Source organism: Numida meleagris, chromosome 22, assembly GCF_002078875.1.
Source record: "Numida meleagris isolate 19003 breed g44 Domestic line chromosome 22, NumMel1.0, whole genome shotgun sequence".
Lineage (NCBI taxonomy): Eukaryota > Metazoa > Chordata > Aves > Galliformes > Numididae > Numida > Numida meleagris.
The window spans coordinates 2,478,619-2,489,688 of record NC_034430.1 but is presented as its reverse complement, the minus strand read 5'-3'; positions in this window follow the sequence as shown (position 1 = coordinate 2,489,688).

The following is an 11,070-nucleotide window of genomic DNA, read 5'->3' as shown; positions in this document are numbered from 1 at the left end:
GGAGGCAGGATCCGGCCCTCCCACCCAGCACGGTTTCCAAAATGCCGCCTTGGGGGTTTGGCTCCTCCGAAAGCCCTTTCCTCTGTCGGAGCTCTGTGAAAAGCCAGAGACGTTTTGGCCACGTCTGCGGCTTTCCAAATTAAACAGGGCCTATTCTGCCCGCTTCTGGGTGACTGTCGTGTAGATTTATAACTCCTGGAGGGCCTGGAAAGTCAGCTATCCCAGGACTGGGTTTAACTTGGCCATGGAGACTTTAAAAAAATAAGAAAACGTGCACTAATTAACACCAGCATTGATGAGGATTTTTCCACCTTGGTCACGGGCAGCACGCTCTCCTGGACAGACTCCTTTCATCAGTTCCATGGTAGCAGCTAAACCTGCACAAAACACACCCAAAATGGGATGCTGGCATTGCATCCCAGGCACCCAACAAGGAAAGCCTGACCACCCTCGCTCATGTTGCACGACCATCCCATGCATCAGTGGGTTTCGCTCACCCCAGACTTCCCTGGCAGCTCGCATGTGTCTGGCCATGCCCTCCTCTCAAAGGGTTCCTTAACTCCACCTGGGCTGAGCTGGCTCAGCACGCAGCTCCTTGTGGCTGTCCCCTGGTGTGCTGAAGGATTTGCCTTCCACCAACCTTCAGATTTCACTTTTCAGGCCCCCAAACCTTGCACACCCCCAAAACAAGCAAAGCAACACCACGGCTCAGCAGCTCACCTGCCTCCCCCACCTTCGTGCCCGCTGGGACGCCGACGGCAGCCGCGATCTGTGCTGGTTTCCAGCAACTTCCCCATCTCACTCAACAGAAGAAGAAGAATCAAGAATTGCTTTCCCCAGATGCGTTGCGCAACCTTTAAAAAAGCAGAAGCCCCACTTGCAGAGAAATCTACTCTGGGCAGCCCAGACAAACCCCAAACCTCTTTGCCCACAGTCTTGAGCAATAATTTATCCCAGCCGTGATGGGGATCCTCTGTGCCCATCCTGCAGCTCCATGAGTGCTGCCTGGGCCTTCATCCTACAGACACAGCCCCGTGCTGCTTGCCTGCTCCTAACCCAGGGAATGAAGGAGATGGAGAAAGCTCCAAGACCCCACATCTGCATAAGGGGTGTTTGATTTTTCCTACTTGTAAGTAATCGCAGATGTAAAGCAAACAGCCCAGGCTGCAGCAACCCAGAGCTGGTGCGAACTCCCTATGTACGTATGTGAAAATTGGACAAGGCGCTGGGTGACCCAAAGGGGAAAAATAAAAAAAATAAAAAAAGTTTCCAGCATTCCAGAAATAACACAGGCTGTTCCTGAATTACCACTGCATTAATGGAGACTGCTCCACTGGCAAGCCATCGAAATCTACCGTAATCCCACAAAAATCGATGCAGTGATAGTGCAGCCAGCCTGGAATTATTTATGCATCTCCTCGGGCTCCTGAGCAGCGTTTCTTCCAGGAGGCTCAGACGCAGCAGCAATGGGGACGGCATGGCAAATAAGCACAGCCCCATTGCCATGGCACCAGCAGGAGCTTAGGAACAGGCTGCCCAGAGGAGCAGTGGCGCCCCATCCCTGGAGACACCCAAGGTGGGGGGACGGGGCTCTGAGTGCTGGTGGAGCTGTGGGTGTCCCTATGCATTGCAGGGGAGTGGGACCTGGTGGCCTTGGAGGACGCCTTCCAACTGAAACCATTCTATGAACAAGTGCGGGCTGAGGAGCATGGCTGGATCAAAAGAAATGAGATGTGGGACTGAACAAAGCCAGAAAACCAGGCACACCCCACGTTAACAGCCATCAGACCAGCAGTTCTCCTTCTCCACCCCAAGCAGAGCTCTTGTTTCCCTCCCTGGAGAAATTCTTGAGACTCCCTTTCACCAGGAGCCCATCAGAAAGAGAGCAGGACTCGTTCCATGAACATCTCCCCCTACTTCTTGCCTTTACTTCAGACATGACCTTTTGATTTCTCGGGTAGAGTGTAAATTACATGTCGCCAGCATAAAATATTAAATCCAATTTATATTTAATTATTGATGTTATTATGTATTCCATAGTAATGGCAGCAGGAAAAAAAAAAATCCACGCCACCATTAAATAGCTTGGTTGCATTAGCAGCTTCTTGAGGTTAGAGATCTTCCTCCATTCCTTCTTAACGGTAAGATTGATGGGTATGGGGAAGTTTGTAAATAGTCTTCCAGAAATATTTTATCTGATTATTGTACCTATAAAAGGGAGCGGGGAGGGGGAGACGGGGACTTTTTAAACCGCTACTAATTATTTGTTCAGATAAAGGGCAAACAGCTCGGCGAGCTGCATGCAGCTAATGCTCTCCAGCAACCCCACTGGAGGTCGGTGGCTCCAATAGCCCCCATAGGCAGAGATGGGGCTGGGGAAACCAGCCTGGGTTTAAGAAAAAAAAAAGGCGGTGGAGAACCACAGTGGTTTTTTCCAGCTGAGATTTAACCAGTGTGTTAAACTGGAGTTTGACATTTTTACTAAAATATTAATTGATGCTGCCTCGACTTGATTAAACTAATTTTCTCCCCATATATATTTAATGCCACGGCGACCCAAGGTGCACAGAGCTTTGTTGCGTAGGTTTGGCTCCTGTTGACCTCACGTGGGATGAAAGGGATTTGTGGACACAGAGCATGGCCCAGGCTCATGGTGGGACAAAGCCACAGCCAGGCAGCACATCCCACTGCCATGGATGGATCACCCGGTGCTTTCTGTGCCACAGCAAGGGCTGCTCCTCTCCAAGGAGCTCAGATCGAAGCCCTGAGGACATTATATCTTTATCTCTACATTGGAGAGATGTGGGTTTGAAGGGCGGACTATTGGGTGGGTGAGGGGTTGGTTGGATGGTTGCGGCCGGAGGGTTGTGGTCAATGGCTCAGCGTCCAAGCAGACGTGGTGACAAGTGGTGTCCCCCAGTGGCCCATCCTGGGACCGGTGCACTTCAGTGTCTTTATCAGGGACATGGATGATGGGATAGAGTCCCCTCAGCAAGTCTGGAAGATAGCACCAGGCTGAGAGGTGCAGCTGACACCACAGAAGGGAGGGATGCCATGCAGGGGGACCTGATGCCCATCCCTAGAGGTGATGGATGGGGCCCTGACCTGGTGGGGGGCACCCAGCCAAGGGCAGGGCTGGGACAAGGGGATGGCGAGGTCCTTCCTGATCCAACCATGCTGTGGTTCTACGTACAACCCCTGAACACCACCAGGCACCACAGAGGTGAGCTCCTCTTCCAGGGCCTTCCCCTCCCACTGGAGGGGTGGCCCCTGTGCAGCACGGTGAACATAACATCACCTCCCTCTCTTGATAGACCAAACGGAGAGAATCCGAGTCGAGAAAAGTAAAGAGAAAAAAACAAATCTGGGGGCTGGCAGCAGGCTGCTGAGTGCTCAGTGTCACCACGCTGGTGAGAACGTTTGGGAGCAGCCAAGCTATGGAAGCAGCAGGGGAAAATCCTCCTGCCTGCGTATGGCACAGAGCGGAGCCCACAAGACTCAGTGCTGCCCTCCAGCCCCTGCCAACAAGAAAACCAGCCAGGCTGGGTGTTTAAAGGAAGGCAAGAAGAGAGAGAGAAAAAGAAAGAAAGAAACCCATGGGGATCACAGCAGAGTGGACAAGCAAAGGGAACAGGAACGTGCAGAAAGCTGAACAACTGCTGCATCAAAAATGGGGCGGTTTGGTTAACCTGCACCCAGCCTGCCTCCAGCAGCCGCTCCCACAGCCAAGGGAGCCTGCTTCCTTGATATCTAACCCCCCCCCCCCCCCCCCACGCATTTGGACAACTGACAGAGCCCCGCATGCTGTCAGCAGATGGGTGCTCCTTCAGCGAGAGCTCCTCCATTAAACCTGCGCTCTTCGCGACATCAAAATGCTCTGCGAGCTCCACTCCGTTTCCTGGAGTATCATCTTAAAAGTCAGAACCGTCCAACGCATTATGTCAGCGCTTCAAAATAAAGCACTCTCCTTCGCGGATGGGAAAGATGTTTTATTTATTTATTTTGGGTGTGTGTGCTGAGAAACGTCCCTTGGCCGCCTCTTAAAGCCATCCACAAAGCTTTTGCGGCCCAGAAGGAGAAAGAAAACCTTGATTTTTAATTTATTTTTTTTCCTTAATTGGGTTAGTGAAGAGCTTTGCAGGTATTTCCAGGGAGGCAAACGCAAGGATGGCATCCCATCCCCAGCAGGACAGAGATCAACACGAAGCTGGAGCCCAGGGATGGCAGAGGATCACCCCATTCCCCCTCCAGTGCCTGAGCAGTGGGACAGCCCAGGGCAGCTCCAGTTTTACTCCTCTGCTGCTTCCCAGCCCTCTGCTTTCCTGGGGTCAGAAACCCCATCAGAAATGTGGGCATGATAACAGCCCCATGGAACAGCAATGCTTTTTCAAGGCTCACCTTTCCCAAAGCAGACCCTGCAGCCCAAGAGCAACAAACCCCTTCCCCAGCTCTCTGCGGAGACGCTCACACGCAGCAAAAGCCACAATCAAAACTGCAGCTGATTCACCCCCAATTGCCCCGACCCCGTGGGGCAGCTCAGGTGCTGGGCTCTGCCCCACATCACCCCCCATCCTGTGCTCCACTTCTGACCCTGTGGGACCCTGAGGATCTTTCACAGAGCTGTCCCTTGCTACATCCCCTTGATTTCAGCCCATCCCTCTTTTCCATTCCCAGGAAGGAAGCAAGTGTTGTGCTCCACTTCCATGGCCACATGTGCACCCAGCTTGCTGCCTTCAAGAGGAGCTGCTCTCAGCATTTCAGGCTTTCAAGTGATGAGACCCTCTCCCACTTCTGCTTTTAGGCACTCGTGTTTTGCCAGGTTGATTTTTTTCCCCTAATTCCACACCGCTGTTCTCTGGGTATGTTGCTCAGCAGGTGGAAAGGAGCTGAGCCCAGGTTAAAAAGCAATTCATTTTTCTTAAGAGGTTCTTCATGCCACATTGCCAAAGGATGCTCCGGATGCCAGGAACAGCGTTAACTATCACACTGAGCCCTGTGCTGGTTCCGTGGTGCCCTCCTAAATCACAGCCACGTGCTGAGATGTCAGACATGGGGACAGAGCAGCATCAGTGCCAGCTGCCAGAGAACCAGAGCATGGTGGGGTTGGAAGGGACCTCGCAGACCATCCAGTGCCAACCTCCCCGCCATGGCACAGCTGCCAACCCCTAGGCCGGGTTGCCCAGCACTAGGTCAGGTTGCCCAGCCACGTGCTGGCCTGGGGAACCACGTGTTGTTTATTACCGTCCTCCTGCTAATGAGCATCGGGTTTTTATTCTACTGACTTACTCCATTTGACGCCGAAATCACTTCCAGCCAAGTTCTCTGCCGGGCCCTCCGATCCGGCAGCACTGATTCCCTAATTGCGTTGTCCACCTCCTAATCCCTGCATTTGCTTTAATAGCTGTTTATATAGATATAACAGATGAGTTACAGCCCAACCCATGACATTTCTCAGAAACATCCCACCAAGCTCTGGGTACATGCACCACCACAGCCCCATGCTGCATTTTCTACCCCCTAAAAACACCCCTCCCTCCTTCCTTCCTTCCTTTTCCCCCCCCCAAAAGACCAAAATTCGCCGTGCTCCGGTACGTTCTACACACACACACACACACACACACACACACAGAGCAGACCCTGGTTCAGATCCAAGCTCGGAGGGAAACAAAGACAGCATGTCCCGCTCTGGGAGGAGGGATGCAGAGGGCGGCCGGCGCGGAGCTCTGCTAATTTTACCCGTGCTGGCTGCAGCCCGCAGCCACTGCTTCTCGTTACGCCTCCCGCGGAGCAGCAGCGCAAGCACGCAGCATTTTTGCAAAGTTACGGGGTAGCAGAAATATCCAAGTTTTGTTTTTGTGCCTTTTTTTTTTTTTTTTTTTTCTGCCTTTCCTTTGGCCGCTCGGTCGCTGCTTCCAAAGTTGGGAAAAAAATTACAGAGGAGCAAGAGAGCAAAAAAATATATACATAGATAAACAATAGACAAATGCATAAATGAACTCTTTTCCTGGGGGGCTGATCACACTGCAGAGGGGAAGAGGGGAGATGTTTAAAATGCAGAAAATGGTTTTTTTCTCCTTTGAATGCCTATGGGATGGGGCTGCCCGGCAGCAAGGTGGGTGCTGCGGGAGGAAGCGGGCCCGGGGAGCGCTGCGCCTGGAGCTGCTTAGCGCGGCACTGGCGAACACATGTCGCCGAGCTGAGAGCCAAATGCAGAAGGAAACAGAAGGTGACAGGAAAGATACCGTGACTAAAGGGATCTTCCAGGGCTGAGAGAGGAACCGGCTGTGCCTGGAGGTGGTCGGGGCTCTGCCGGAGCCGATACCATCGCGGTGCCACGCAGGTGGTTACGGGGCGGCGGAGCAGGAACACATTTGCAGAAGTGACCCCTCCGGGCTCACGGTTCCGCTGTTTGCTCCCCAAGCACCAAAGCCCGAATCCAACCCAGGACCTGCACGCCCTCAGAGTGTTTCCAACCCCGGGCCGAGGCCTCGGGCTGGATGTCACCTCTCAGTCCTGCAGCCCAATGCCTTCTAACCACAGTGAGATGCACCAACGGTTTTGCATTGGTGCATTTTTGCATGCCGTTGCATTAATCGCTCTGCACTCACGGTCCCTCCCAGAGCAGAAAGCAACGCACCCCGTGGGCAGAGGACACTCCGAGCATCTCCCACACAACGACCACAAAGCACTGAATGGGCTGCAGCTCAGCAGACTCCCAGCACAGGAGGGGCTGGACCTGAGCTTGCATTTCCCTGCATGCAAACCCTCCTCGTGCACACGCAGCAGCTCCCAGCTCTGCACCTCTGCAAGAGCCGAGCCGAGCAAAGCCAGCCCACAGCCCCTCTCTGCTCCTTTCACCAAAGTTTCACCATATTAAGCAGCTGAACTGCATCATCCCAGGAGTGTCAAATTGGTTTTAAATGGTTCTAATTATAACCAGGAAGTTTTAAAGTGTGTGGGTGGAAAGGAATGCAGCAGATTAATTTAATAGCAGTTACCACGGCACAATAGTCCTTCAATTAAGAGTTCTTTCTGGCTGGGCTTTTTTTTTTTTTTTTTCTTTTTCTTTTTCTCTCTCCCTGTTAATAATAAATGTCACAAATGAGAATAGACATATTACTTCATCAGATGCTTTGGCATATCTTGTCGCCGAAAGCCTTTTGTGCAGAAATAGTAGCTGAAAGGGTAATTTTATAAGGCTTAGCACTCACTTAACACTTTAGGGGCCGAAATCGGCCCCCAGAAGAAATCCAGTCGGCAGCACCTGTCACATCCCAGCAGCACCCCACTGTGAGCACCATAGGGAGCACTCACACCACAGAGGGGCTGCAGCCCCAGTGTGCTGTACTGGGAGCACTGCGAGAGCTGTCCCCCCCCGTGCTGCTGATGGAGCACAGCTCGGGGTGAGGTGCTGCTGCTTACCAGCACGGGCTGGCCTTTAATATTTAATGACAGCTGAAGTGTGCTTCCCACGTGGGGGGGGTCGCGAGAAAGCGATAATCAGACGGGAAGAGCTCAATCTCTGCGGTGGCAAAAATGCATTGAAATGAACATCGGTGCTCGTCTGCAAACAGCAAATCAGGGATGAGGGGCTGAGGGGGTTCCTCGCACACCGCCAAGCGCTGGAAACCGGCAGAAGTTGGCTAAAATCCCCCAAATCCGCCTTCAATTTCGTGATTTGTGCGCGGGTTTGGAGGACGTGATATTGAGCAGATGCCCGGAGGGACTTTGGTACTGAAAAACAACGCAGTGGAGGTAAACAGGGAGATTTATTCTTTTACTTTTGTGGTTTTGAGATAGTTTATGACAGCGGGCTAATAACTCACGCACCAAAATGTGCATCGATCGGGGACGACGCGACGTGACCCGCGTCCCTGCAGCCACCTCTGCCTATGGGACAACGCCAGGAGCACAGTGGGGCTGGGCTGGGGATCCCCTGTGGGATGTGGGGAGAAGCACCTCCGAGGTCCCACGTCCCCTGGGTGCTTCCCAATGGGGGTGCCCCCTCTGTGCTGCCCACCGCCGCCTTCTCCCCCCCCTCCCCTTATTGCAACAGTGGGACCACAGGTCCCATCCTTCCCACTTACTGACATCTAATGAATTGCCACTTGTCGCGTTCCCCCGGAGGAGCGCCTGCCCCCACTGATGGATCCGTGCTGCCGCTGGGTTTGGGGACCTTCAGAGTTTTCCACATCCCAGTGGGGCCCAGCAGTGCCTCCTGCATTGGCCACACAGAGCATGATCCCATTGCATGATGAGGGATGCTCAAGGGCAGCACATGGGTCGGCTGTTCCCAGTCTCAGCCTGAAAAAAGGTGAAACGCAGCCATGCAGCCCTGTAGCACTCCCACTCCCCTGCAGTGGCATATTTCTCTGATATATACTGTAAATCTGCTTCATTTGAAATTCACAGTTAATGACTGAGGTGCTCTCATCCAGGAAACTCCGCAAGGTTCCGGCTTTTAAGGGAAAAGATGTAACCGGGCAGGAGCTGAGCGCTGCAGCGAGCTGCCCCGCTCTGCAGGCACTTAAGAAATCTCCAAAAGAAACGTCACCCCCCCATGGAAACGCTGTGATTTACCAGCAAGGAGAAGGGGAGGGGTGCCCCAGTACCACCTCCACGGGACCCCCAGCCACAACATGGGGGCTTTGGGCGCATCACGGTGCTCCTGCTGTGGGGTGACCATGGGAAGCGGTGGGCTGGGCTGGGGCCAGCAGCAGCGGGATGCAGCACTGCGTCCTCCCCTCGTCCTTAGGGCTGCACTGCGTGTCCTCCATCCCAACATCCCACCCTGAGCCATGATCCCAAACCGATGATATAGGAAGGGGACGTTGGGCACAGCTCTCCCACCGCCCCCGTCGGGGCGAGCCTTCCACTTTGCCCACCCCGTAGCATTAAATGCAAACCGTCGCCTTCATTTGAACTATATGATCAGGAGCCTAATTCAATACAATTAGGATCATTGTTTGAGGGTTGAGCATTTAGCTGAAACCCTAAGCCGGCCCTGCAGTAATTTGGCTGTGGAGGAATTGATTTTGACCATCAGCACTTTCTCATTTTCAATAGAGTACAAACGTAACCAGGTTAATTTCTGTTAAGCACATTACCCAGGTACTTTTTGCTCTCCAGCCCAATGATTATGTGTCTGATCTGAAAGATTATAATTGCAACCCAATAGGACACAAACTGTAGCCTATGATTGAAAGGAATAGGACTGAAAGAAAACCAGCTTCTCTTCCTCTTGCAGAACAGTCTTCACTTTTCCCCTTTCCAAATTTCTTCATGGCTCATGACCATGTGCAATACAGCAGCATGCTAGATCTGTTTTGATCAGTAAATACGTCCTGATGAATCTTATCTTCAAGTATAGAATCATGGAATGGCCAAGGTTGGAGGGGACCTTAAGGACCATCCAGCTCCAGCCCCTGCCATGGGCTGTGTGCACCACACCAGGCCGGGCTGCCTAGAGCCCCATTCATGGCCATGGATACCTCCAGGGATGGGGCACCCATAGCTCTGGGCAGCAGTGCCAGCACCTCACCACTCACTGAGTAAAACATTTCTTCCTAACACCTAACTGAAATGTTCCCTCTTTCAGCTCAAAGCCATTGCCACTTGTCCCGTCCATATCAGACTGTGTAAAAAGTTGGTCCCCCTCCTGCTTGTAGGCTCACTTCCAGGACTGGAAGGCCGCAGTGAGCTCTCCCTGGCTCCATCTCACTGGATCAGCGCTTTTCTTGCAGGTTTGATTCGGTCCTATGCAAGTTCTAGGCCTGATTTCCTCTCCTTTACCCAATGCTTCTGCTTGCAAAGGGCTTTGCAGTGTGGCCGGGCAGGAACACTGCAGGCACAAGGTGCTGCCCACACCCTGCTGGCCCCACGCTGCTCCAGGCACCCCACAACGCGGGCACCTCGCAGTTTCCCCAAACTCATCAGCAGGGAAGGGTTCTCCCACCCCTGAGGACATCCTTCCCCCAGCACCGCCACCCGTCACCAGCACCAGGACCGGGATGAGCCTTGTCACCAGCCCTGCCTGTACATCATTCCTCCTGTTCATCAGAACGTCCTTCCGCTTATAAAGCACCTTTCAGCACGAAACAGGATGGAGCGCGGCAGCTGTTGAACAGCACGGAGCCGCGCTGCGCAGGGCCGGGCAGGAAGTGGAAGCGGCTCCAGCAGCTGCTGGGACCGTGCAGGAGAGCTGTGCTCACGCCACCGCATGCCGGGGCCTTATCGCATCCCCCAGCACGCTCACGGCTCCCTTCTGACACGCAAGAAGCCCATGTGGCACGTTGCATGTGACAGCACCGCTACAGCACGCAGCAGCTTCGGGGCTGCACCCCACAGGTCGCCTGCAGGACAGAGGGCTGTAGAATGGTTGGGTTGGAAGGGACCCCAAAGCCCCTCCATCCCCATCCCTGCCGTGGGCTCAGGCCGCCCACAGCCCTGTCCATGGCCTTGGCCACCTCCAGGGATGGGGCATCCACAGCCTCCTGTCCCTGCCCCCCCCCCAGCACTGCCCACACCCAGAGCAATGCCCACGTGCCGCAGGGCTGACCAGCAGCTCCACATTGTGGCTGTGGGTCTGGGTTGTGGTGACGCGCACACAAACCGCGGTACAGCGCACCCAAGCCACAGCAATGCACATCCAAGCCGTGGCATGGCAGATCCGGCTCCCAGCAAACCCGAAGCACAGCGCTGCACGTGCAGCTTTGCCCTGGGAGCTGCAGCAGATCAGCCCTGCGAGCACAGAGCTGGAGGCAGCAGTGCACGGCCGTCATTTTGGGCAGGGATGCTGACCAAAGCAGTGGTGCCCCAGCTCAGGAGAAGGGAAGGGTTTTAAGCACCACCTGGGCAGAGTGAGCAGGGTGTGCGGCAGCACCTCGCTTAAGCCACAGTGTGTGTTTTTCCTCCCTGCGTAAAAACTGCTGCAGTTGGAACCAGCAGCATCTTCCCTTTCTGCCTCACTGGCATGAGGACAAACGGCACGAACCCTTCTGGGCTCTGTCCTCATGCTCTCCATGATGCCAGGAGCAGTGGCAGCCCCCCCAGGGGCTCAGCCAAGCCCTG